The following is a 21,929-nucleotide window of genomic DNA, read 5'->3' as shown; positions in this document are numbered from 1 at the left end:
GAGCTGTAGGATGACAGGCTCATTGTAATGGCTGGAATGGAATACAGTGCATTCAGAAAGTACTCAGACCACTTGACTTTTTCCACATTTTGTTACGTTACAGTATTATTCGAAATTGATTAAATCTTTTTTTGCCTCATCAATCTACACACAATAACCCATAATGACAAAGCGAAAATAGGTTTTTAGAATTTTTAGCAAATGTATTAAAAAAACAAAAAACAGATACCTTATTTACATAGGTATTTAGACCCTTTGCTATGAGACTCGAAATTGAGGTCAGGTGCATCCTGTTTCCATTGATCATCCATTGAGATGTTTCTACAACTTGATTGGAGTCCACCTGTGGTAAATTAAATTCATTGGACATGATTTGGAAAGGCACACAACGGTCTATATAATGTCACACAGTTGACAGTGCATGGCAGAGCAAAAACAAAGCCTTGAGGTCTAAGGAATTGGCCGTAGAGCTCCGAGACAGGATTATGTGGAGGCACAGATCTGGGGAAGGGTACCAAAACATATCTGTAACAGTGAAGGTAACCAAGAACACAGTGGCCTCCATCATTCTTAAATGGAAGAACTTTGGAACCACCAAAGGCTCTTCCGAGAGCTAGCCACCCGAACAAGCAGAACAATCGGGGGAAAAGGGCCAAGATCAGGGAGGTGACCAAGAGCTCTGGGAGATGGGAGAACCTTCCAGAAGGACAACCATCTTCGCATCACTCCACCAATCCAGCATTTATGGTAGAGTGGACAGAAGGAAGCCACTCATCAGTAAAAGACACATGACAGCCCACTTGGAGTTTGCCAAAAGGCACCTAAAGGACTCTCAGACCAAGGTACAAGGTAATTGAGGTAGATACAGTTGAAGTCGGAAGTTTACATACACTTAGGTTGGAGTCATTAAAACTTGTTTTTCAACCACTCCACACATTTCTTGTTAACAAACTATAGTTTGGGCAAGTCGGTTAGGACATCTACTTTGTGTATAACACAAGTCATTTTTCCAACAATTGTTTACAGACAGATTATTTCACTTATAATTCACTGTATCACAGTTATAGTGGGTTAGACGTTTACATACACTAAGTTGACTGTGCCTTTAAACAGCTTGGAAAATTCCAGAAAATGATGTCATGGCTTTAGAAGCTTCTGATAGGCTAATTGACATAATTTGAGTCAATTGGAGGTGTACCTGTGAATGTATTGCAAGGCCTAACTTCAAACTCAGTGCCTCTTTGCTTGACATCATGGGAAAATCAAAAGAAAATCAGCCAAGACCTAAGAATATTTTATTTTGAAAAAAGCCTGGTTCATACTTGGGAGCAATTTCCAAACGCCTGAAGGTACCACGTTCATCTGTACAAACAATAGTACACAAGTAAACACCATGGGACCACGCAGCCGTCATACCACTCAGGCAGGAGAAACGTTCTGTTTCCTAGAGATGAACGTACTTTGGTGTGAAAAGTACAAATCAATCCCAGAACAACAGCAAAGGACCTTGTGAAGATGCTGGAGGAAACCGGTACAAAAGTATCGATATCCGCAGTAAAACGAGTCCTATATCGACATAACCTGAAAGGCCGCTCAGCAAGGAAGAAGCCACTGCTCGAAACCACCATTAAAAAGCCAGACTACGGTTTGCAACTTCACATGGAAACAAAGATCGTATTTTTTGGAGAAATGTCCTCTGGTCTGATGAAACAAAAATTGAACTGTTTGGCCATAATGACCATCGTTATGTTATGTATGGAGGAAAAATGGTGATGCTTGCAAGCCGAAGAACGCCATACCAACTGTGAAGCACAGGGGTGGCAGCATCATGTTTTGGGGGTGCTTTGCTGCAGGAGGGACTGGTGCACTTCACAAAATAGATGGCATCATGAGGCAAGAAAATTATGTGGATATATTGAAGCAACATCTCAAGACATCAATCAGGGAGTTAAAGCTTGGTCACAAATGGGTCTTCCAAATGGACAATGACCCCAAGCATACTTCCAAAGTTGTGGCAAAATGGCCTAAGGACAAAAAAGTCAAGGTATTGGAGTGGCCATCACAAAGCCCTGACCTCAATCCTGTAGAAAATTTGTGGGCAGAACTGAAAAAGTGTGTGCAAGCAAGGAGGTCTACAAACCTGACTCAGTTACAGTACATCAGCTCTGTCAGGAGGAATGGGCCAAATTCACCCAACGTATTGTGGGAAGCTTGTGGAAGTTCAATTTAAAGGCAATGCTACCAAATACTAACTGAGTGTGTGTAAATTTCTGACCCACTGGGAATGTGGTGAAATAAATATAGTCTGAAATAAATCACTCTCGACTATTATTCTGACATTTCACATTCTTAAATTAAAGCAGTGATCCTAACTGACCTAAGACGGGGAATGTACTAAGATTAAATGTCAGGACTTGTGAAAAATTGAGTTTAAATGTATTTGGCTAAGGTACTGTATATGTAAACGTCCAACTTCAACTGTGTGTACATACAACTAGGAATACATTGACAGATAGTAAACCGTGGCCGAAGCGTATATGATTAGTCAAAAAGGTTTGTGTGAAAAGGATCAATGCAGAAAGGTAAAGTTAACCAAATAGCTATCAGGAATAACTATTTAGCAGTCTTATGGCTTGGTGGTAGAATCTGTTCAGGGTCCTGTTGGTTCTAGACTTTGTGCATCATTATCAAAGGTAACAGTCTATGACTTGGGCGGCTGGAATCTTTGACAATTTTTAGGACCTTCCACAGACATCGCCTGGTATAGAGGTCCTGGATGGTAGGGAGCATGGGCCCCTTGATGTACTGGGCCTGCCGCTCTACCCTCTGTAGTGCATTACCCTCAGTCGGATGCAAAGCAGATGCCATACCAAGAGGTGATGCAGACTGTCAAGATGCTCTCAATGGTGCAGCTGTAGAACTTTTTGAGGATCTGAAGGCCCATGACAAATCTTTTCAGCCTGAGGGGGAAGAGGCGTTTGTCATGCCTTCTTCACGACTGTATTGGTGTTTTAAGACCATGATAGATCCTTAGTGATGTGGGCACCGAGGAACTTGAAGCTCTCAACCCGCTCTCGGCTCTCCATTTCCTGTAGTCAGTGATCAGCTCGTTCGTCTTCTCTATGCCCACTGTAATGCTTTTAAAACACTTGTTTTGATTGTCAATGTACTACCGCGTCAGTCATTTGATGGATGTACTGCTCAACAAAAAGATGGCTTTTAGTAGATGTTTATGACTGAGACATTGAGAAGGATGAAGATTCAAATATACAGTTTGTCAGAAGCACTGCAATAAATATGAGCTGACATTATATATATATTTTTTGTATTTAGTTCTGTTTTGTTCATCCAGGTTCATGTGTTTCTATTTTTTTTAGGTTTTCGCTTTCAAAAATCACAAAATTGGATGTTGTAAGTATCAATTTTTACATACGATTTTCCTCTGTAGTTACCCTTTAATTGCAAGAGTGCACCAGCCAGTGACCATTGTTTGGTTAGCAATGTTTCTGTAGTGCTCATGTGATTGCAAAGTTTGCAAAACAAATGGCCATCGGATTGATGCAAATAACCATGATATCATTCTAGCAGGTTTTTTGGAAAGCCTTTCCATTTACTGGAAGAGGGTTGTCATTACATTAACACCAATGCTAATAGCTACACAAGGTGGTAGACAAACAGACAGGGGGCCTTCCTGTTTACATTTGCTTAATTAAGGCAAATCAGTTAAGAACACATTCTTATTTACAATGACAGCCTACCTGGGAACAGTGGGTTAACTGCCTTGTTCAGGGGGAGAACAAAATATTTCACTGAGTCACTGATGCATTTTGTTAATGTCTAATGATAATGTTTGGCAAATTCATGAATGTTCTACTAAGTTCAATGCATTTTTGAATATTATTGAATTGCGTTTTTAATTTCTGGATTCCGGGAATCTGGCAATGTTCTCCAATTTTATAGGAGCCTAATGATGTCCTATGCAATGTGACATAAATGTAGTTGTTATGTCCTTCTCTGGATACACTCAAATGTACAGAGAACCTAACAAAGTGCAATGCAACTAAAATGGAGTTGTTTGTCCTTCGCTGGATCATCTCAACTGTACAGAAAATGTAAAGTGGCACGCTTGATGGCTGTAATTGGCTAAGAAGAGAGTGTTTGTGTGGTTAACAGGCTGCTCAAGGGAGGCCATATGGACTGTGTGCTATTTTTGCATTCCTGTATAAAAAAACATAGGGGCAAATCTGTCACCGCCGCCTAATTAATGCAGAATTGTCCTTTAGCATGCATTAAAGGATATCTATGCTAAACTGCCGATACAACAAGCTTTCTCTTGCACAGCTTCACTTGCAGACAACAACATACCGTTTGACCCATTTACCAGACGTTGATTCCTCATTGCCCAGTCCACTGAAAAATTGATTTACTGTCTTGCCCCCAAACCGGGAGTTTATTATTAAGGTCAAAGGTGAATGCCTTCTTAGGGAAGTCTGTAATCCACTCCCTCCGATTACTTCCTGTTAGAGCTGTAATATCCTGTTGCCCATCTCTGTCGTGATTGGCCGTGGCATAAATGGCTCTCTCTCTGCCCTCTGTAACAACGCTGGCAGCCGTGAGAGTAAAGACCCTGAGAATTCTACTCCATCATGGCACATCTGTCTTCTTCCTGAGCGTGAAATAGAGCTACTCGGCAACACTGGCTCAGGTCCACACCACTCAGAAATTGCACTAACAGATATACTGTACAGCAAGACACACTGAGGATGATTGATGGGTATATTCTCAGAGCTTTCTGTTTCTCTATATAAATTGTAGACCCCCTTCAAATTAGTGGATTCGGCTATTTCAGCCACACCCGTTGCTGACAGGTGTATAAAATTGAGCACACAGCCATGCAATCTTCATAGACAAACATTGGCCGAAGAATGGCCCGTACTGAAGTGTTCAGTGACATTCAACGTGCCGCCGTCATAGGATACCACCTTTCCAACAAGTCAGTTCGTCAAATTTCTGCCCTGCTAGAGCTGGCCCGGTCAACTGTAAGAACTGTTATTGTGAGGTGGAAATGTCTAGGAGTAACAACGGCTCAGCCACAAAATGGAATCGCCGGAACTGTTCGTCCGGAGCTTCATGAAATGGCTTTCCATGGCCAAGAAGCCGCACACAAGCTTAAGATCACAGTGGAAATGCGTTCTCTGTAGTGATGAATCACACTTCACTATCTGGCAGTCCGACGGAAGAACCTGGGTTTATGGAGGATGCCAGGAAAACACGACCTGCCCCAATGCAGTGCCAACTGTAAAGTTTGGTGGATGAATAATGTTCGGGGCTGTTTTTCATGGTTGGGCTACAGCCCTTAGTTCCAGTGAAGGGTCATGTTAAAGCTACAGCATACAAAGACATGCTAAACTATTCTGTGATTAAGTGAGTTTGAACGGGGTATGGTTTGGGGAACGCCCTTTCCTGTTTCAGCATTACAATGCCACGTGCACAAAACGAGGTCCATACAGAAATAGTTTGTCGAGATTGGTGTGGAAGAACTTGACTGGCCTGCACAGAGCCCTGACCTCAACCCCATCAAACACCTTTTGGGATGAATTGGAACGCAGACTCCGAGTCAGACCAACATCCGTGCCCGACCTCACTAATGCTCTTGTAGCTAAATGGAAGTCCCCGCAGCAATGTTCCAACATGTAGTGGAAAGTCTTCCCAGAAGAGTGGATGCTGTTGTAGCAGAAAAGGGGGGACCAACTCCATATTAATGACAATGAATTTGGAATGAGATATTCGACAAGCAGGTGTCCACATTTTTTTACAATTTAGTGTACTTCTGGACGTTTCTCATCTAATCAAGTAACTCTAGAAAGAGCTTTGCACTGAAATAGACCTATGGCATTCCCTTCAACCTGACAGCATAATTGCTGTGCATAAATAAAATAGATGGATTTGTGGCATTTTGAATGCATACTCAACCTGGACTTCACCATGACAGATGGTTGAAATTGAATGCTTGTTATTAATACAGGAACTCTATGGTTTTACAATGGCAAGCCTACATTAGTAATCAAAGTGTGCATCCCAAATGGCACTATATTCCCAACATTGAGCACTACTTTTGACCAGAGCCTTATGAAACCTAGTCAAAAGTAGTGTACTTGGCAGTCAGACTAACTTTCCATTTAATTGATCAGATAGGTTCCTGTGCTTGGGCTCACCATGGAATAAAGCAGTTTGTTTGTGTGTTGGCAGGCTGACGGCAAGCCCCCCCTGAAAGAAACAGCCAGGACACAGCCGGAACAAAGCAAGGCCAAATTTACAGGGGCATCTCTTATGCTGTAAAATCAGCCTCTAAAGTCCATTGCGTGCAAGATGGTGCTGTCGAGCAAGATGAAACATTAAGCAAGCAAAAGCTGATTCGAGAGCACAGAGGATGGGTCCCGCGAGCAGAAGATGAGTGCGGCGAGCGCACAGAACAATCGAGAGAGCAGAATGTGATCGAGGGCAGCAGGACGCGCAAATTAAACTTGAGATGCAAGTGTGACTTTGAGCGAGCAGAACATCATTGTTGCACCAAAATATTAATTAGAGAGCAGAGATTTTTGTGTTGTTTTGCAGATTTACTTACTACAAGACTCAGAAGTTACTCTCACAAATAAACTGCATTCCCACATGGATTTCTCCTTTTGCACCCAAAAATCTTGCTCTCCGAATGGCAATATTTTACATCTGTATAATCATCACTACTTAACACAGCCACAGAGTAATAATTATTATGGCTAACCCCACCTATTTCAACATTTATCTTCTTAAAATATTTTAAACATAACCCTAACCTTAACCACTCTGATGATATTATGCCTAAGGGACTGAAATAAGGGTTACATCGGACCTCTCTGAAGTGAAAATGGATGGCCCTCCCTTCAGAAAAATATATTTTACCTAAGCCCTCCCTGAACAATTAAAAAAAAACAAGTGACCCTCCCCTACAGTATACCCAAAATAATAGTTAAAACAAAGTGGATAGTAGAGAACATGGCTACCGTTCACCCTCACTTCTTGGACAGACCAGAGCCTTAGATATGCAGTTTTTGAAACTGTTCTTCGTCCTGTCATCATTGAAGGGCGACACAGGAATTGTGATGCACAGGGCTGCGGGCCAGAAGGTTGTGGGTTTGCAGAACAAGAGTAGGGGTGGAAAGTTCTCCATTATAAACTTAGCAAAAAAAGAAACGTCCTCTCACTGTCAACTGCGTTTATTTTCAGCAAACTTAACATGTGTAAATATTTGTATGAACATATCAATATTCAACAACTGAGATACAAACTGAACAAGTTCCACAGACATGTGACAAACAGAAATTGAATAATGTGTCCCTGATCAAAGGGGGGAAGGTCAAAATCAAAAGTAACAGTCAGTATCTGGTGTGGCCACCAGCTGCATTAAGTACTGCAGTGCATCTCCTCCTTGTGGACTGCACCAGCTTTGCCAGTTCTTGCTATGAGATGTTACCCCACTCTTCCACCTAGGCACCTGCAAGTTCCCGGACAGTTCTGGGGTAATGGCCCTAGCCCTCACCGTCCGATCCAACAGGTTCAAGACGTGCTCAATGGGATTGAGATCCGTGCTCTTCACATGACGGACCCTCCACCTCCAAATCAATCCCGCTCCGGAGTACATGCCTCGGTGTAACGCTAAACGCGAATGTGACCATCACCCCTGGTGAGACAAAACCGCGACTCGTCAGTGAAGAGCACTTTTTGCCAGTCCTGTCTGGTCCAGCGACGGTGGGTTTGTGCCCATAGGCGACGTTGTTGTCGGTGATGTCTGTTGAGGACCTGCCTTACAATAGGCCTACAAGCCTTCAGTCCAGCCTCTCTCAGCCTATTGTGGACAGTCTGAGCACTGATGGAGTGATTGCGCATTCCTGGTGTAACTCGGGCAGTTGTTTTTTGCCATCTTGTACCTGTCCCGCAGATGTGATGTTGGGATGTACCGATACTGTGCAGCTGTTGTTACACGTGGTCTGCCACTGCGAGGACAATCAGCTGTCCGCCCTGTCTCCCTGTAGCGCTGTGTTAGGCGTCTCACAGTATGGACATTGCAATTTATTGCCCTGGCCACATCTGCAGTCCTCATGCCTCCTTGCAGCATGCCTAAGGCTCATTCACGCAGATGAGCAAGGACCCTGGGCATCTTTCTTTTGGTGTTTTTCAGAGTCAGTAGAAAGGCCTTTTTGGTGTCCTAGTTTCACTGTGACCTTAATTGCCTACCGTTTGTAAGCTTTTAGTGTCTTAACGACCATTCCACAGGTGCATGTTCATTAATTGTTTATGGTTCATTGAACAAGCATGGGAACCAGTGTTTAAACCATTTACAATGAAGATCTGTGAAGTTATTTGGATTTTTACTAATTATCTTTGAAAAACAGGGTCCTGAAAATGGGATGTTTTTTTTTTTTGCGTTTAGTAAAAGCATGGCATGAATCTATCATTGTATTTGCAGGTCCAAGAAAAAAAATGCCTTTTATAAACATTTTATGCAACTCTGTGTAATTTTACATATTAGCGCAAACAAATTACTGGAATTAGGGGCTAAGAATGGACAGAGAGATAAGTGCATTTGTCCATCTTATCATATATTTCTCTAATTCCAAATCAGTGTGTCTTGTTTGCAACGAAACTGTCCCTGTTTGCAAATAATTACATCAGATAAATACATAATTGGCAGGAAACATATTGTTTTTAATAAATTCAATTATAGTATTAGCAAGCTTCTCATCTTCACGCTCTCCTTCTTAGACAGAATAGAATATAGGCTAGTCCACACGCAAGATAGTGCATTTTTGGGACTAGATCTAATCGACAACAAGAATTTGAGTAAACTTTTGACTCCTCCTGAACTAACCCCGTCTCCCTACCCAGCACAGCAATTGCTTAAGAAGCACACCAAAAAATGTGCAGCAAGACCAGAGCATGCTGGGCTCAGGGTTGGAATATTCAATGCGGTGTGTAATGCAGCCTAGTTTTATTTACACCATCCCAACAGCTGTTTTAGGAATATAACTTGATCTGTGCTTCTCCGAACATGCACTTCGTAGCCTATAGCCTGTAGGCTATGTATCATTTGATTGAGATCATACTAAATAGCTTATAGGCGCAATTGTTATTTCATGCACAGCAGAGAATCAGATGTGGGGTGGCATCAGTATACAGTGCATTTGGGAATTATTCAGACCCCTTGACTTTCTCCACATTTTGTTACATTGCAGCCTTTCTGTTTTACTTTTCTCATTAAACTACACAATACCCCATAATGACAAAGCAAAAATGTTTTTTTAAACAGAAATATGACATCAGAACATTGAATAAGTACTTTGCTGAAGCACCTTTGGCATAGATTAGAACCTTGAGTGTTCTTGGGTGTGCCAAGCTACAAGCTGTATTTGGGGAGTTTCTCCCATTCTTCTCTGCAGATCCTCTCCGGCTCTGTCAGGTTGAATGGGGAGCGTTGCTGCACACCTATTTTCCGATCTCTCCAGAGATGTTCGATTGGGTTCAAGTCCGGCCTCTGACTGGGCCACTCAAGGACATTCAGAGACTTGTCCCGAAGGCACTCCTGTATTGTCTTGGCTGTGTGCTTAGGGTCGTTGTCCTGTTGGAAGGTGAACCTTCACCCCAGTCTGAGGTCCTGAATGCTCTGGAGCAGGTTTTCATCAAGGATCTCTCTGTACTTTGGTCCGTTCATCTTTCCCTCGATCCTGACTAGTCTTCCAGTCCCTGCCACTGAAAAACATCCCCAAGGCATGATGCTGCCACCACCATGCTTCACCATAGGGATACTGCCAGGTTTCCTCCAGACATGATGCTTGGCATTTAGGCCAAAGAGTTTATCATGGTCTGAGAGTCCTTTAGGAGGTGCCTTTTGGTAAACTCCAAGCGGGCTGTCATGTCTTTTACTGGGGGGTGGCTTCCGTCTGCCCACTCTACCATAAAGGCCTGATTGGTGGAGTGCTGCAGAGATGGTTGTTCTTCTGGAAGGTTGTCCCATCTCCACAGAGGAACTTTGGAGCTCTGTCAGAGTGACCATCGGGTTCTTGGTCACCTCCCAGACAATGGCCCTTTTCCCCCGATTGCTCAGTTTGGCCAGGTGGCGAGTTCTAAGATGATCTTGGTGATTCCAAACACCATTTAAGAATGATGGAGGCCAGTGTGTTCTTGTGGACCTTCAATGCTGCAGAAATTGTTTGGCACCCTTCCCCAGATCTGTGCCTCGACACAATCCTGTCTCAGAGCTCTACGGATAATTCCTTCAACCTTATGGCTTGTTTTTCTTTTTACTAATGACTCATTGTTAACTGTGAGACCTTGTATAGACAGTTGATGGACACCACTGGGCTTTTTGAAACTTTCAACAATCTAGGAATATTTTTTTTATACCCTTCCCCAGATATATGCCTTATAACAATTTTATCTTGAAAATCTACAAACAATTACTTGGACTTCATGGTATAGTTTTTGCTCTGACATGCACTGTCAACTGTGGGACCTTATATAGACAGGTGTGTAATTCACCACAGGTGGACTCCAATCAAGTTGTAGAAACATCTCAAGGCTGATCAATGGAAACAAGTTGCACCTGAGCTCAATTTTGAGTCTCATATTGTAGCAAAGGGTCTGAATACTTATATAAATATGTTATTTATCTTTTTAAATTTACAACACATTTGCTAACACTTCTAAAATCCTGTTTTTGCTTTGTCATTATTGGATAGTGTGTGTAGATTGATGAGGACTTAGAACCTTATTCTAAAAAATATATGTTTTAACGTAACATGTGGAAAAAGTGAAGGGGTCTGAATACTTTCCGAATGCACTGTGTAGCCTAATAAGCAACTAATTCTAAAACACTGAGAAATATTGAAATTTCATCACCCTCCCCTGGACTAGATAAAAAAAAAAATACTAAACCCTCCCCTTGGCTGAAATTGAAAAGGCAATGACCCTACTCCATGTTCGTGCGGGTAACCATTATGTAAATAACAATACGTCCCTAACCCTTACCTTAAATTAAGTTTTTCAGTAGAGAACTTAACCAAGAAAGTTGATCAACTATGACTTCAATATTGAAGATGTTTTATTGCCACATACACCAGATAGGGGCAGTGAAATGTGGTGTTTTACAGGGTCAAAGTGTAGTTATTTGGTCTTCTGTTATTAAAGCAGGCTATTGATTAGGCAGGCTAGGTTAGCTAGCTAATGTTTAACCACATAAAAATGATCTGTATCTTTGGTTTAACCAAGAGCATTGTAGCTAGCTTGCTATTTTAATGAGGGGTTAGTAGAGAAGGAGGACTTGGAAGACCAGCATTACTGGGAAAGTGTGGCAGAGGAGGGAGAGTGAGGGTGAGGAGAACAGACAGGAAAGGCTTTCACTGTGGAAGACATCCTTGATTGAGATGGGTTGAGGGAGAGCCAAGCGAGATTAAACTCCAAACTAAATAGTCAATATTGTAAACCACTAACTGCATACTTTGAGATACAGTCTATTTGAAATACATATTTGATTTCTTTAACTCTGGCAGTTTTTGAGCAATTACAATACAAGAGAATGACCTCTAACCATATTCTCTCTCTCTCTCCATGCAGGTCTACTTTCACTATGTGGTGGGGAAGTTGTTCTCAGCTTAGCTGACAGCGATAGGACATACAGCAGTCCTCTCTATTCCAAGTACTTCTCTCTGCATAGCACTCTGGGTACTTCGTGCAGGTAACCATGACTTCTATCATCACCCCTTTAACCAGTGTTGTAGCGCTATAATGTTTTATAATTTCCTTAATCAAAGTTCGTCATCCTCCAATTGCAATGTCTGCCTATGCCCACACATATTTTCGAAAGAAAATTGTATATTTGTAATGCCCTCAAACAACAAGTCAGTCTTAAGCGACCTAATTTCAAAATAGGCCGTCACTGTCAATCGTGAATGATAATTCTTCATTACTGGTGAAACGTCCAAACTGCATCTCCATGCTAATCATGTTTGCACTGTTTGCAATAACTTTATTGCAGGTACAGTAGGCAGTTCAATGTATTGAGTAGCTTACACACTGTATCATAAATAAACTTTGATTTCATCAGCTTGAACACATCGTTACAATATACCATATTACAGAATAAAAGAAAAGAGGGGTGAACTACTTGTATATTTTAAACATGCTATCAAATCAATTGTGCAAGTAGTAAACATAAATTACTATGTAGAATCGCTGGAAATTCATTTTAAAACAGCCATAAAATCAAGTTTTTGTTGTGGTGTACTCATGCATCTCAAACTATAACCTAAATGCATGATTACCTCCAGCTTGGCCCAATTCCATCATTACGGAGATCTTTGTGGGCTATACTCGGCCTTGTCTCAGGATGGTAAGTTCGTGGTTGAAGATATCCCTCTAGTGGTGTGGGGGCTGTGCTTTGGCAAAGTGGGTGGGGTTATATCCTTCCTGTTTGGCCCTGTCCGGAGGTATCATCGGATACCATCGCCACAGTGTCTCCTGACCCCTCCTGTCTTAGCCTCCAGTATTTATGCTGCAGTAGTTTGTGTCGGGGGCTAGGGTCAGTTTGTTATATCTGGAGTACTTCTCCTGTCCTATCCGGTGTCCTGTGTGAATTTAAGTATGCTCTCTCTAATTCTCTCTTTCTTTCTCTCGGAGGACCTGAGCCCTAGGACCATGCCTCAGGACTACCTGGCATGATGACTCCTTGTTGTCCCCAGTCCACCTGGCTGTGCTGCTGCTCCAGTTTAAACTATTCTGCCTGTAATTATTATTATTTGACCATGCTGGTCATTTATGAACATTTGAACATCTTGGCCATTTTCTGTTATAATCTCCACCCGGCACAGCCAGAAGAGGACTGGCCTTTCTAGGGAGTTTTTCCTAGCCACCGTGCTTCTACACCTGCATTGCTTGCTGTTTTGGGTTTTAGGCTGGGTTTCTGTACAGCACTTTGAGATATCAGCTGATGTACGAAGGGCTATATAAATACATTTGATTTGATTTTGAATTCCCATTTACAATTGCACACCCTGACATACCAAGTGTAAGAACCGACGCTGGAGATGAGAAGCAGGTACGGAGAGTGAACATTTAATTTACACTGACGTGGAACAGGACAGGAACAGCGTCAGAACTGGGTAAAACAAAGACATACAACAATCAATGCTGAAGCGGGGAACAGACAGATATAGGGAAGGAAATAACACAAGTGATTGAGTCCATGTTAGTGCAATGAATCGGTGATCCGCGTGACGAGGGGATCAGGCGTGCGTAATGATGGTGGCAGGAGTGCGTAGTGCTGGGCAGCCTGGCGCCCTCAAGCGCCAGGGAGGGAGAGCGGGAGCAGGCATGACACCAAGCTAGAACGGGGCCTGTGTCTCAACAAATAGCCAATGTAGGCTAAATATCCCGAAGCAGGGCTACAGCCACTCTGGTTTTGGCATCCTCAGCAGAACGGTGTCGCCTGGTCACATGTCGTTCTGGGTTCCACTGCGCAAGAGGGGGTCCATGGAGTTCTATGAACATCAAGGCAGACAGAGTGAATAAAAAATAAAAATTCAACATTCTAATTGGCCAAAGTGATCAAGCCTCCGATGGGCCTCCACAGTGCACACACACTTAGCCTACAGTTCTTCATCAATCTCGCCTCCATCAGAGAGAAGACAGGGTAATTAAATATAGTTTATTTAGAATGTATCAGAATGAATTTTCCAGAAATAGTTATACCAGCTCTGTGTATTTTCAAATTGGAAAAAAGTGAGGGAGTGCCACACCTCCGTGCTCCAGCAGCATTAGACCCCTGCCCGTAACCTAATCATTAGTGGTACTGAGAGTTCCTCTAATTGCTTTGACGTTGTATGGAGGCATTGTTCAATACAGAGCCATGTTGACTGACGAGTGGCATGGATTGGTATAGCTCGGCTCAGTCCCACATAGTATGTTATCACTTATTTTGCGAAAGGATTATCAATAGTTGCCTCATTTGATACAGCAGCAGTCATAAAATTGACTGTTACCTTGAATACAAAACAAACTTTTCAACTCCAATTGGATTCTGCATATGACATTTCCTGACATTGCATTTTTACTCCCTCTCTCACTGCAGTTGTTCTCAGGAGAAAGGGTCAGTGTGTGTGTAGATAACATATGTCTGACAAGGTGGATTCAGGCTTCTACTTCATCGCCCTAGACCAATACACCTACAAGGCGGGGGATGCCAAGTTAGGACCTGTGAGTCACCTTTGATCTTGACGCAATGTTCTTCCAATGGTTTTGGGGTCATGATCTTGACGCAATGTTCTTCCAATGGTTTTGGGGTCATGGGTGTTCCCAAACTCATCTTTTGCCTTACACAACTCAGCACATACACTACCGTTCAAAAGTTTGGGGTCACTTAGAAATTACCTTGTTTTTGAAAGAAAAGCACATTTTTTGTCCATTAAAATAGCACAAATTGATCAGAAGTACAGTGTAGATATTGTTAATGTTGTAGCTGGATCCGGCTGATTTTTAATGGAATATCTACATAGGCGTACAGAGGCCCATTATCAGCAACCATCACTCCTGTGTTCCAATGGCACGTTGTGTTAGCTAGACCTAAGTAGATTCCACTCAAGGTATAATATAGCTATTTCACTTATTTCCCAATTACCTTGCTTATATATCAAGTTGAAGCTGGTTTTACCAAGTCATTTGGTACTTACTTTTCAAGCTGGCTAGCAAGCTAAACAGACAGCTCTGAAGCGCATCTGTTTGACATCATGTAACCAATAACTCAACCAATCACTCGACACAACACTGGACTGGCCAAGGGCAAGCATTTGTTAGCTCTTCCATCACACCAGTGAAAGTGACCAAACTAATGTTTCTAGACACGCACCCACCTCAAAGCCCCCTTCCCGCTAGCCTGAAATCCAAACCAGAAAAAATATTAATTGAAACCCAAAGGTGTCAAGACAAGTGACTGTAGTTGGTTGACAATGATGATTTTAAATAGTTTTACACATTTGAACCATGTTTCCTTGCATACAGATCTATATTTTTGTAGTCATTAATTCATTTTTGATCTGCAGCAATAATGTTGTGCTCGCCCAAAGTGAGTCCGCTCACCGAACATCCTGTTCTCTCAACCAAATTTCTTTCTCAACTGGTCTGTGCGCTCGCGGCACTCATCCTCTGTTCGCGTGACCCATCCTCTGCACTCTCGACTCAGTGTTTGCTTTCTCAATTATGTTTCATCTTGCTCCACAGTGCCATCTCATGCGCAATGGACTTTAGAGGCTGATTTGACCAGATACTCCCTTGACAGATAACAGCATTCACAGCGGAAGCCAGACGAGAGCTCACAAACACTGGGATCAAAGGCAGAGAATGTAAAAAAGTTCAAGATACAAATGAATGGCTCAGTACTGCAGCCTTCAAGACACAGACAGTGCAAGAGAGAGAAAAAGGGAAAGAGAAAACGGTCCTCATGAAACATGATTAAAACATGTTGCTTTGTCACTCTTGGAGGAGAGAGCGCCCCTGGTTACAGCTTGGCTTTTGTGATTCCCTCTGTGTTCCAAACTGACGATAATACAAAGAGGCGGATGCTTGTTCAAGAAAGTTCAGCCAGTCAAATTTTTCCTTTCATTCAAGTTCTTACTATGTGCAGAGTAGTTCAATAGTTCCAGGCTGTTGTGTATATATATACACACAAGCTATATGCTATAATTTCTTAGCCCATGTTAGCTATGGGTTCAGGAGTCAACCCTAATTAGGAAATATGTAAATAGTAAATTCATGAATAAGGCAAGAATGTATAAAATAAAATGATAGCTAAACACTCAGAGTTCAGATTCCTTTACAGCTAGGCTGGCTGTCTATAGAGTAAAGGGTTGTATTCACTAGGGGTTCAGCAGTGAAGCTGGAGAAACCCTAATGTATTTGTTGGCGTTATTATTATTATTCCAGTTCCGCAAAAAGTTTGTGGAAATATATAAATTCCTGTGAGATGGTAAGTTCTAGGTGGGTGCAACCTTGCTTGGGTCACACCCTCTCATGCGATGCCACGCCAATTGGCCACATGCTGGTGCTTTAGCAAGCAAATGTTGAAAGCTCACACCCCTCACCCTGTGTCGTGAAATTCGGTACATAGGTCCCTCTCCTCACAAGGAACACATTTCCCTGAAGGAACCATGAAGTCCGCCATTATGGATTTTCCACCACTTAAAATTTTGTAAAAACACTACTTTGGTACTGAATGACCGATCTGTACAAAACTTGATACATGGCATCAATAGATCTATTGACCAAAGTCTCCCAAGGTAATATTTTCCAGGGCAGTATCTCAAACAACAAACATTCACATGGTCTGGCACATAACATATAAATCCGACACGGATATTCGTATTCGGATTTATAACACTGTCAAGACTCAACATACGCAAGGACATTCAGATCGACCACGTGGTGGTGCTACAATGGGCACATGTTAATACAGTACCTCTTGATCAGTTTGATGAAAGAGTGATGAAAGTTTGCACACATGCTCAGGGATATGAGTCTAGCTATCCTGCAAAGTGTGGTTCAGTGTGGCTGCATGGTGGCACTGTTGGACGGGAGAAAACATTAATGCAAGTTAATTGACGGCCATATTGTTTCAGCTAATCTTGAAATATATTGGGTTTGAATATGTATATCCATAGATGCTACATGCCAAATTTGGTGCTGATCAGTCCAGTGATTCTGGGAACATCATAAAAAAAATTCAAAGATACATCAAACGCAAATTGCATGGTCAGTTTGATTTTGAGTTCTGATATTTGTCAATTGTGGTAAACAGTACAATAGTAGCTCATCCTAGGGCAATGTGTCCAATTTGTCATGATGGTGGCACGGTAGGCCCATAGCTGAACCCCGGCATTGCTGCTTGCAGCTATCTTTCAACTTGTTCTTGTCCACAGAATTTTTACTGCCTCAGCCCCAGGTACCTATCCAACTATTTAAGACTCTGATATTGACTGTTTCAAATTTAAAGAGTCGATCAGGTAAGAACACCTTTCTATATACCAGCGCGGATGAGTGGAACAAACTAAAGCAACAGCTTAAAGCTATACTGAACATAACTTATTTTATAAACAATGTCAAAAGCTGGCTGATGACTGAACCATTTTCATATCTGTATCTATGTAATACATCTATGTCTGTACCGCAATGAAAATAAGTCATTCACTTTGTGTTATCCCTGTCAAGTTTGTAAAATGTATGAACTGTGTGTTATGCATTTTTGTCAAATAAACTGTAAAATAAAAACAATAAAATCAATCAATCAACCCCAAATCCATGACTCATGTAATAATGGGCATCTCTGGCAACACCTGTGTTTGAGCGTTTAGAAACAAAGATTTCAGTGTCATGTTCATCAAGCACCAAAGAAAGCAGAACTAAACAGGGCCCCTCCATAACTGGACTTCAGTAATGCTTGTGTTTCTGCTGCATGACCTAATGAACACGATCCGGGCCTGTATGCCAGTGTGTTGCAGTCCGATGGCTCACTCTGGCTAGTGTTTATCTATCCATCGTTTCCTGTCCGATAATGAGAGCAAGTGGGAGTGAGGTGAATAATTGCACGCCTGCGGCAAAACGTTCAACTTCCCTTTTACTTTACGGTCAGGGGATTGCTGATTTTTATTTCAAAAAGAAAAAGAAAATGCCCTTAATGCAATCCCTCTCATCTCCAATCTGTAGTTGTTTGCGCATATTAATATTCTTGAAAAAGAAAAAGGAAAGAGAAAGTGAAGAGGGAGAACTCCCACACTCTCGTCCCCTGGTAGACGGTAGTGATGTGATAAGATAGAGGCAGGGGTGTGGGAGGGAGAGAGGGTCCCTGTACGCAGAGAAATGATAACCCATAGGGCAGAGGAAGCATTGCCTCCACCCACAGCCTCATCATCACACACGTGCAAGGACACACGCATAAAGACAAATGGACGAATGCATAAACACACACTCTTGCGTGTGGACATACACAAACAACACACAAGCACAAACATATACACACGCATGCACACACAAACGAACACAGACAGAGGCTCATGTTCAGAGCAATACATACACAGACAGACATGCTCACATACAGTACATACTTGCATAAACAACTCAACCAAACCTTTGAAATGTACATTAAAAGAGACGCTGATTGTGAGTACTCCTGGATGCTAGTGCATTTATGCAGTTCCTGTGAGTGGGTACTCCATGGGTGCTCTATGACCTTTTGTTAATCAACAGATACCTTTTACTGTGGGGCCATTAACCAGCCCTAGTTTTGGCCAGCGTCCCAAATGGCACCCTATTCTCTATATAGTGTACTACTTTTGACCAAAGCCCTATTGGTCTTGCACCCTATAGGGAATAGGTTGCCATTTTGAGACTTGAGAAATGCTAATTAAAAATCATACAATGTGATTTTCTGGATTTTTTTTTTTAGATTCTGTCTCTCACAGTTGAAGTGTACCTATGATAAAAATTACAGACCTCTACATACTTTGTAAGTAGGAAAACCTGCAAAATCGGCAGTGTATCAAATAATGGTTCTCCCCACTGTACATGAGATGAGCAATGCAAGATATGTAAACATTATTAAAGTGACTAGTGACTAGTGATACACTGGTGATACACAGGCTGGTGTTCGCTGACTTTGGAGTCAAGCAAAAGCGACTAAATGGAGGAGGCGACGCGAGTCAATACAATGGAGCCTGAGGTAACGTTAACCGGTTATGACTGTTGTTGACTAGGCTAGCGTTAGACACTAAACAATTTTGTTGTAACTCTACTTGAAGGAAACTAGCTAATTGAGTCGGAAGTGTTGTGTAACACCCCCCCAGCAAATTATGTTAGCAAGCAACTCAACTGCAACTAAAATTGCTACATAGTTCATACGTGTACCCCTGTTATTAGGTGACGTTAGTTTCTTTAGCTAGCTTCAACCTCAAATAACTTAGTGTAATACATTTTGTTGACAGATTTTGTTTTTGTAATGTTTTGTTAGCTCCACCTCATTTAGATAGGCTGAAGTTGACATAGCTAATGTTTGCTGAAAAATAAATGTCCCTGTATTTGCTGTGTGTGTGTTGACAAAGCCTACATGACAGGTATCTTGTCAATGCCAACTGATATATCTGGGTTCCCCACTCAAACCTTCTTAAAAAAACGTTTGTTTTCAGGATGACATGCAAATCCATGTTATTTCTAAGGCTATTGTTAATTTCAAGTATATTCTTGAATATAACTATAGACTAATAGATGCCTTAATTGTTTTCTACCAACAGGGAAGACCGGTTAGTACAGCATGCCAAACTGACCCCTTGGTGCCACGGTGTTCATGTGCTGTGGTGGAGAAGAGGTCCACCTGTCACGATCGTTTAGAGAAGGATTGGACCAAGGTGCAGCGTTGTAAGTGTACATCTTTCATTATTTGATTAACACCAAAAAAAAAACTGAATGTAACGTTTTGTAGCGCTAACACAGCAACTATACAAAAGCAAGATCTCACAAACTAAAGGTGGAAAAAAGGCTGCCTAAGTATGATCCCCAATCAGAGACAACGATAGACAGCTGCCTCTGATTGGGAACCATACCCGGCCAACAAAAAAATAGAAAAACTAGAATGCCCACCCAAATCACACCCCGACCTAACCACATAGAGAAATAAAAAGGCTGTCTAAGGTCAGGGCGTGACACCACCGGGACGATTACTAAAGAGGTCGGGGCCCAGCTAGATTGTGCTCACGACCATCAGTATACAACCGAGTCTTGCCCCTCTACGCCACAGATGGAGCTGACTGAGAGTGAGATCAGTGAAGATCAGAGCTCGCTGTATGAACCTGAGAGCTCAGAATCACAATCATCACAGTGCGAACCAAGAAATACTATCGATCACTTTGGGGGAGCGGGGTGGTGCTCCGGAAATGGAGAAGTAGCAGGCCATTCAACAGCGAATTCAAAGATACACCCATCCATAAATGGAATCAAAGTGTAAATGTTTTACCATAGATTCTTTTACCCTTTTCAATGGATGTGCTACCTTGTCTCGGTCCTGCCGTTTCGACTCTCTCTCTCAACCTATGAATGCTCAGCTATGAAAAGCCAACTGACATTTGCTCCTGAGGTGTTGAATTGTTGCACCCTTTATAACCACTGTGGTTATTATTTGATGTAAAAGGGGCTTTTGTAAAATACATTTGAGTGATTGATTGTTTGCTGTGCTGGATGCTGTGTATTCACTAACTGTCTGAGTGATGGAACATTTTTATAGTATCTGTAACATACTTTGGTGTGTCTTTAATCTGCATATTAAATAACAAAGTCTCTCCCTGCTCTTTTTTCGGTAAAAAAGCTGAGGGATGGGGCTGGAGAAATGTAACCACTCTGAAATTCACAGACAGAGCTATAGATGCAAGGACTGACCACCCATGATATCAACATTGTCATCCTGTTTCTATGATCTGTTTCCACTGTCATGTACCCAGTTTGCTTTGGATAAATGCATCTGCTAAATGGCATATATTATTAAAGTCTACTATGACCACTAGCTACCCAGTGTAGTTACCATTACTTTCCAATAAATGGCAACCAAGGCTAGTTGAAGTCACTACTCTAGTGTCAGGGACATGGGATTAGTACGCACTGAAAGTAGTTTATCTGGTTACGCTTGAACCTGTTGTTAAAGTGGACAAGCTCACTAATACTATTTTTACATAAGGCGCAGGCATTTGGTATATGTTTTAGGCTAGGCTCGATTTACTAAATGAATTGGTTTCATTCAAAAGTTTCTTCAATTCCTTTGCTTCTGGCTATGTGCGCCTTATGGAAGAAACGACACACGCAGGGATGAGACGCCATACAACTCGTCCAATTCTCCCATGTGCCCATAGGGTGAACTGGCGATAAACTGTCAGCCTGTACGCGCTGAAAACAAAATCATAAGCAAAGTTAGTCTGATACCGAAACTAAATCACAATGTATTTATAATGAGCACGCCCCATTATTGGTTAGAATGAAATTTCATGAATCATGATGCTGTCTGCGATTCAAACTCCGGTAGTCTAATCAAAAGGTAAATGTGTCACCATTGTGCCAAACAGCGCTGGTGATAAACATCGTTATAGGATACTGATTATATATATTGAGCCACTACTGATATTAACCTTAAACAATGTATAATCAAGCAAAATGTCACCAATTATTTAACTGGCATATCAGCTGCTGACTGGTTGAGTAACCTCTTCTGCCAGGAAGTCCTTCATAAGGATTAGTGACACGTCCAATAAACACGTCCCCATCCAGACAGACTGACAGGAACCTCTGACCGCCACCATCCTCTGGGATTTTGTGCTGTATCGCCACCATCTCTCTACAATACACACACTCTAGACATTATTTGGCAGCATCCCCACTCACACTAGTTTGTGTTCGTCTAAGCCGACCCTCTAGCTGAGTTGTTTCAGGCGGTATATCTGTATTGTTACTGCTACGAGAACAAACTCTTTGATCTGGGGCAACGATCGACTCAAACAGGTTTATTGGCTCCCTAACTAATATTATTTCATTCTCTGTAATAAACTCAATCTCTGACTCGGAGCTACTCTGTAAATTCAGCCATCTTTTGGGAGTTCCAAAATGTACTCTCCTGCCAGTGATGCAACAATGTGAATATGGTGATTTACAGGTACAGCTAGCTGGCATTCTAAATCATAGTGTTTCCATTCCCCTTTAAAAGTAGTGCACTATAAAGGGAATAGGGTGCCATTTGGGTTGCAACCATTGTTAGCATACAATGTCACACACAGAGAAGGGGGTAGAGGGTTCTATCTCAAACCATTGTGCTAGCGATTGAG

General features: G+C 42.0%; 1 protein-coding gene across 1 annotated transcript in view; it reads right to left on the bottom strand.

The window, feature by feature from the left end:
* Positions 1-21,929, bottom strand: part of LOC139413194 (receptor-type tyrosine-protein phosphatase T-like) — a 497,128-nt gene that overhangs the window by 76,328 nt on the left and 398,871 nt on the right. The window lies entirely within an intron of this gene.

The sequence above is a fragment of the Oncorhynchus clarkii genome, chromosome 7, assembly GCF_045791955.1.
Source record: "Oncorhynchus clarkii lewisi isolate Uvic-CL-2024 chromosome 7, UVic_Ocla_1.0, whole genome shotgun sequence".
NCBI classification, from domain to species: domain Eukaryota; kingdom Metazoa; phylum Chordata; class Actinopteri; order Salmoniformes; family Salmonidae; genus Oncorhynchus; species Oncorhynchus clarkii.
Note: the sequence above shows the minus strand (reverse complement) of the source record. Positions and strands in the feature narration are given on the sequence as shown.